Here is a 7,825-nt window from a genome sequence, read left to right on the forward strand (position 1 = left end):
TTTTTAGTGGGACTGCGACTTGGGATGGACAAATTGGACACTAACTTACACTTTTGACACTTCTTGGGGACCAGTGACACCAATACAATGATCAGTGCTAAAAAATATGCACTGTCACGATACTAATAACACTGGCAGGGAAGGGGTTAACATCAGGGGCAATCACAGGGTTAAATGTGTTCCCTGGGAGTGCTTTCTAAGTGTGGGGGATGCTTTGATTGGGGGAAGACAGATATCTGTGTTCCTGCTTACCAGAAAGACAAGATCACCATCTTCCCCCTCTCACAGAACATTGGTCTGCCTTGTTTACAACCGCCATTCTGCCTCTGTCCCGAACAATCAATGGGTACCAGCGAACATCGGGTCCACCAGACCTGCTGATTGGCTCCCGATGTGTCCAAACACAGTGGGAGTGGGTAGCTGGTGGCACGGGTGTGCACCCCAGATCCATTGCACAAATCACGTACAGGTAAGTGATTTTGCCCGGGAGGGCCTTCCTGCTGCAGTATATATGCGAGGGGCGGTCCAGAAGAGGTTAACTGTTTTATTTATATGAACTGTTCTATTTTTTTTATATAAAAAAGCTAATTTGCATAATAAATCTATAGTATGGCAGCATGGTAGATAAAAGATATGTTAGAAAACAAGAGAAGGGTGCCTCGACCTAGAGCAATATCACAAGACATTTAATTGAAGATCAAAAAACATGCCGTACATTATACTCACAAACGTATGATAAAAGTAAGCATAAAAAATATTTCTTTTTGCAATCCGCAGACCTTCAGGACAAGGGTGCTGATGGCCATCTGATGGCTCTGATGAAGAGGGTTCTCCCTTGAAACGCGTCAGCCCCATCACCATGGATGCCTTCCAGTCTTCCTGCTTTACCAAAAAGCACCCTTGTTCTGGAGGTCTCCGGATTGCAAAAATAAGTCTTTTTATGCTTACTTTTAGCATACGCTTGTGAGTATAATGTATGGCATGTTTTTTAATCTTCCAATAAATGTCTTGTGATATTGTACTAGGTCGGTGCACTCTTCTCTTGTTTTCTACGTTTTCAGTCTATACGGATACCCATCATCCTGAGGGCAGCAAGATCCTAGAAGCCAGCAATACAGCCATCCTTTTAACACAGCACTTGAGCACAGGAGACTTTATCTGTCTTATTTTAGATAAAAGATACGTGTTTATACTGATGATCATAGTTCTTGCTGCACTCTTCCATTGTGCTCAGAGCTGAGTGCATCTGCGTTTATACTACCCAGGTATTCTGATATTCTTCATCCTAAAACCTGACAAGGAGGACCAGAGCACCCATGAGGAACAATTGAGCTAGGACAAATAGTGGGAGGGCCAGGTAGGGATGGGCGGTAAAAAAATGAAACAAAGGTAAACAAACTGGGCAGTAAAAAAAAAATGAAACAAAGGTAAACAAATCTTTTCTCTGCAGACAGCCAGATCCCTAGTAAAATGTAATACTCACAATGGTGGCAACAAAAAGGTTAAGTTTTCGTTTTTAAATGCATGAAATCAGAACCACCCATTACAATTCAATCTTATGGTATAAAACCAGTACAAGATGAATTAGTTATTAGGTGCCACTGCACTTAAGAAGAGCTTAAGAAATAGCCCTATTCAGTAAAGAGTTATTTCTCTTACATTTTAAGTACAGCAGCCCACAGCAAACATTTAAAAAACAGTCTACAGAATTCATGTGTGATTGCAGCAGAGTAAACTTTGAACAACTGCTTTGGTTTATTGTGATGCAATGATCATGTCATTCTGTAATCACGTGTGATCCCATTATAAAGTTTGAGGCCATCAGTTTTTTTTTTTTTTTTTTACTAATTAAAATAATTATACTGGAATTTTCCCAAAATAATATTTTACACTACTGATTTTCTAACTGATTCATTTGAAGAGTGAATTTTAATGATTGGCCCACCGCAAAATGAATAATATATTAATAGTTAACTTCACGTTTTCTAGTACAGATATTATTTTGACCTTACTGATTTTTTTAAGGGAGAACTGTAATGATTTGAGCTTGATTTTATTTAAAATGTTTTCAATGTATTGTTTTTTCCTGTTTATATAAAATCTGCATGTTGCAAATATTTATTACAAGGTGTGCCCATAGCTTTGGATTCACAGAGCATTATGGGTTTTCTAAAGCTAGAACATGGCAGGAACTGTTTGCTTTTAGACTGACTGTCTCTGATTGAAATGTCCTACATAGCACTTTGAAAAGGCAGCAATGGAAGGGATGTAAATGCGGGCAAGTCACCTCTCTTGCTCATTTAGTTGTATTTAGAAATTTCACTTTGAGCTATCAAGATCTGTTAGCAGCTGGCTGTGTACCAATCAGTAGTTATGAAGAGCCTACAAAACATGTGAAAATGTCCTTATAGCTCTTAGTTTTAATAGTAAAAATTACCACATTGAAAAAAATATATAAATGTATACATTTTCTCTTTGTAAGTCACCTTGGATGCAAGTATTATGTTAACAGTTGCTTTGTGATGTACAAAGTAGTTTTCAACAATTCAAGGGTTATTTAGTTATTTATTTATTTACTGAAGTCATCAGTATAGAACATATCTTGGTTGGGTTTAAAGGTATAAAATGTTATCCACTATAGACTTTAGCACACTGGCATGAGTTATCAACCTATGTTTGTTTGTTGCCAGAGGCACCACATCTAGAGAAATTCACCGACAGCCATAAGAATCCAACATAAAATCAAACTAAGCTCTGGGGTTTTATAAGCATATGGAGCACTGGAGTTTTCTCTATCTACAAAACTGACTGCAAAATGATTATTATATCAACAATCATTTTCCCCTGATACAGAACAGAAATACAAAAATGTTACTCTTTGAAACATTTTATGATTCAGAATTACTTGATTTTAGTCACTGTAACTTGTCATTCTCTACAGCAACCACGCGTTATGTTCCAGGCTAAAGCAACAGTTTTGCTTTGAAATTTCAAGATAATGGATATGAAATTATTTAAATATTCTTAACAAACAAAAGAGATTTACAGCTCTCCATGACCTCTGTATCTGCAGACAATGTAAAAAAAAAATGCATTTTCAAATTTCACAATATAGCCCTTTTTCTCTGGCAGCAGAAACTCAACAGCCTGCTAGTCTTCTAATGTAAACAAAGAGCAGGTACTGTAAAGTACTTAGAAACCCATTATACTGAACTTCGGTGTCTCTATTGTGATATTTGAAGATGCATTACTCCACAGTGCCTGCAGCTGCAAAGGTCAGTGAGGGCTTGTTTTCAAGGACAATAAAGAATACTTTACTGCCCAAAGTCTGGGCACAGGTGCACTTTAATGCCCCCTCCCAAGAACCATGTACCTTTCCTTAACTTTCTTACTGCTTGGTTTAGCTGCTGGGTACAAGGAAAAATCTAGTACTTCTGGATATAGGCGAAGCACATCACCACCTTTCTCTCAGCTTGTGGGCTTTGTGGTGATTGGCCTATAGGAGCAGTTCTAATCTCTGACTAGGGGCTCCCCCAGACTTTCCTTTGCTCACTCCCAGTTGCTATAAAGTGAAGAAAGGTATGAATATACTGTTGGAGAGCATGGGATTTAAGTGAATCTGTTCCTTTTCTCTGAAAAGAACAATTTTGCCTTTAACCCTTTTACTGCGAGGTTCCTCCGTCCTACAGACCTGACAGCAGAGGGGGTGTTTACACACATTACACATTGGTTGTACACCCGAGAAGGAGACTCCTACCCATCAGGTGGAAGCATTTTGGTGGCTGCGCTGCTAGCCGATGCTTCCAAATGCCCCCGGTAACATGTTTCCCCCACACACACCCCCCCTATGTATCCCAGACTTGGATTGCCCATCTGAGGGCATGGCATTGCATGTGCTGCTGGGTAAAGGGGAGGGAGCTGAGTGTACTCAGGTCCCGCTGTCCTAACCTGGAAAGCAATGTGTTTGACGTCACTTACAAGTTTGCTTCTCAATGTCCCTGGCCGGCAAGGAAAGAATGTAATGTAATGCGATCTGCATTGCATTATATTCAGTGAAGCACAGGTAAAACATCCAGGGCATTTTAGACCCCAGATGTTTCCTTAAAGAGAACCTGCCACCAAAAAATGATCACATTGGGTACATCACATCTGGAGTGCCTACATTCATTGTGATACACATGTTACATATGGTTGCGCACGCACCTATGGAAACTATAGGGTACTGGGTGCATGCAAATTTAAGGTTTAATTTGTTGGTATCTATTTGCTTGGTGAACCCTTGTCTTTTATATTTTACCAAAACTGGGTAATTTATTGCATTTCTATGCCCTAAAATTATCTTTAGTGTATTTGTTACTGAAATTTTGCATTTCCTAGACCTTTGCAATATTATTGTGTGAAGCCAGAATTGTAACTACCACTATTGTATTCTCTAGGGTGTCTGCTTTCAGAAAATATATAATGTTTTGGGGGTGTTATGTATGATTTTTTAAACACATGTGCAAAATAAAATGCAAAAATGGCTCTAAGAGCGAAAGGTTTAAACATCACCTAAACCAAAAAGAATATAAATGTGCCATCATTCTGGGAGGCTGTGGTACTGCAGTGAGGACACTGGTGGTTGTTCATGAAAACTGGAGAAAGGAAAACGAGAACAACATTTGTGTTCACCTCAGAAACCAACCAGAATTATTTCTTACTTTTTCCATAATGAAATGTGAAACGTGAGTCTTTGCTGCTTGAATCAATTTTCTCTATTTTCCTAAATTTTCACAATTCAATTATACTCTAGCTACCATGGGACTTATATATGAAACATATACTAGCAAGAAAATGTCTTGATGCCACTAACAACCAATCACAATTCAATCCTTGTTTCACGGTCAACTCTGGACTCTGGAAGCTGATTGGTTGCTATAGGAAGCACAAACAGCTTTTGTTAACATGCTTTTAAAGCATTAGCTTTAACCACTTTACCACCGGAGGATTTTGCTGTCTTCCGTCCAGGCCACTTTTTGCGATTCGGCGCTGTGCGACTTCAACTGACAATTGCGCGGTCGCGCGACGCCGTACCCAAACGAAATTTACGTCCTTTTTTTCCCACAAACAGAGCTTTCTTTTGGTGGTATTTGATCACCTGTGCGATTTTTACTTTTTGCGCTATAAACAAAAAAAGAGCGTTTATTTTGAAAAAATAACAATATTTTTAACATTTTTTTATATGAAATTCCCCCCCAAAAAGATGTAAAAACCAATTTTTTTTTAAATTTTTGGCCAATTTGTTTTCTGCTACCTATGTTTGGTAAAAAAAATTGCAATAAGCGTATTTTGATTGGTTTGCGCAAAAGTTATTGCGTTTACTAACAAAGGGAAAGATTTCTGTCATTTTTGGTGTTTTTTTTTTAACGCGTAATGGCGGCGATCTGCGATTTTTTTTGTGGGACTGCGACATTGCGGCGGACAGATCGGACCCTTGACTGACATTTTTGACACTTTTGGGGGTACCAGTGACATTACTGCAGTAATCAGTGTTATATATATGCACTGTTACTGTAAAAATGACACTGGCAGGGAAGGGGTTAATTTTATTGGAGAGGGAGGGGTTAATGTATGCCTGGTGCTTACTGACGTGTAGGGGGGAGGTGACTGTGTGAGTCATGGACAGATCGGATGTCCAGCTATGCTGAACAGTCCGATCTGTCACTCCCTGTCACTATGGAGATCCGCCCGCTGTGTTTACACACAGCGGGCGGATCTCCAGACTCGATCCCTGACGATCGGGTAAGAGCAGCGGCGATCGCCGCTGCTCCTCCCCTGGCCCGACTCCCGCTGTGAATGAAAACAGCGGGAGCGAGCCTCCGGCGGCGCGCAAGCGCCGCCCAGAAGGGGGAGTGTCTGACGACGTAGTACTACGTCGTCAGACGATAACGAGCCACTCTGCCGCAGTAATATTACTGTGAGCAGTGGTAAAGTGGTTAATGTGATTATGTAGTTACAATGTGTGTTATGACATCATTTGATGTGAATCTAGATTTTGCATAAAAGACCTTCAATTTAAAAAAAAGAATATTATGTTAACCACTTCAGCTCCGGAAGGTTTTACCCCCTTAATGACCAGGCTATTTTTTGCGATTCAGTACTGCGTTACTTTTACTAATAATTTCACGGTCGTGCGACGCCGTACCCAAATACAATGGTTGTACTTTTTTTTCCCACAAATAGAGCTTCTTTTGGTGGTATTTGATCACCTCTGCGGTTTTTAGATTTTGCGCTATAAACAAAAAAAGAGCGATCATTTTGAAAAAAAAAAAAAAACTGAATATTTTTTTCTGCTATAAAACATTCCTAATAAAAACATTTTAAAAATCTTATTTTTTTATCAGTTTAGGACAATTTGTATTCTGCTACATATTTTTGGTAAATAAAATCCCAAAAGGCATATTTTAATTGGTTTGCGCAAAAGTTATAGCGTTTACAAACTACGGGATAGATTTTTGGACTTTTTATTTATTTTTTTTGTTTTTATTAGTAATGACGGCGATCAGTGATTTTTAGCAGGACTGCAACATTGCGACGGACAGATCGGACCCCTAACTGACAATTTTGACACTTTTTGGGGACCAGTGACATTAATACAGTAATCAGTGCTAATTAATATATAAATGACACTGGCAGGGAAGGGGTTAATACTGGGGGTGATCAAAGGGTTAAATGTATGCCTAATTGTGCTTACTAACTGTGTGGGGGGAGGGCTCTATGACAGGCACACAGAGATCGGTGTTGCAGCTTAGCTGCAACACACAATCTCAGTGTGCCTGTGTGACAGAAGAGCCGCCTGCTTTGTTAACATAGGCAGGTGGCTCTCCTGTCAGTTTGTGTGAAGATCGCGGGAGTCCAGTAGCGATCATGCCTGCTCCTCCCGTGGTCTGGCTCCCGTTGTGTCTCATCACATCATACAAGACATTGTGCACATAATCACGTACATGTACTGCGTGGGACAGTCGGCAAGTGGTTAATATATAGTATTTTTAAATGTGTGTTTTTGAGGGTTATAGTATAGTATATTAAGGATTTAATAAACTCCTGGAAACTCAAACTGAGGGCCCTAAGATCTTAAAATTGTAATAATAATTATACCAGTCAATATGATTTTGAGAAGAAAAGGAAATATGCTAAGTGTGATCTGGCATATTCAATAAGTGATGACAGATTTATTCCAGTCACTGTAAGCCCTGTGTGCACAGCAGCAGTTTTCAGAAATGTTTGGAACACAAGCTCTGTTATTACTGAAGTGTAGACAGTAAGGAAAGCACATTATAATATCCTAACACATGATATACATGATATACTGAGCAATATATATGGGATGAGGTAAACTTCCAAAGGTTCTCAGGGTAATTACAATCTCAAAATAATGCACATACTTGAAAGGTTTTTAGACTTTTTTACAGTGTTGTGTAGCTTGCAAGATCAGAAAGAAAGGAAATAGTGGGATATATACATCTGTTGTCTCTTTACCCTGCATAAATACTTGCATTTATGAAGTTGGGCCCTGCAGGTATAATAATCACATAATAGTTGTCTGCTTAATTGCTAATGATTGCTCCTTAAAATGGTTATAGAGGTTGTGGTTTCTTTGGCTGAACTTAAAGCTTGTGTAAGGCAAGCTCAAATGGAACCATAAGTCCTTTACATGCACATGCTCATAATTCTGAGCAAAAGGCTCAGTACAGAAAAAGCATTAGCACGCATGTGCAAACATATTAGCTTGTACATAAGACAGAATGTGCATATGTGCGAGTGTGCGCACATATACACGCACTGG

This window comes from Pelophylax lessonae (genome assembly GCF_965119305.1).
Source record: "Pelophylax lessonae genome assembly, chromosome: 5".
NCBI classification, from domain to species: domain Eukaryota; kingdom Metazoa; phylum Chordata; class Amphibia; order Anura; family Ranidae; genus Pelophylax; species Pelophylax lessonae.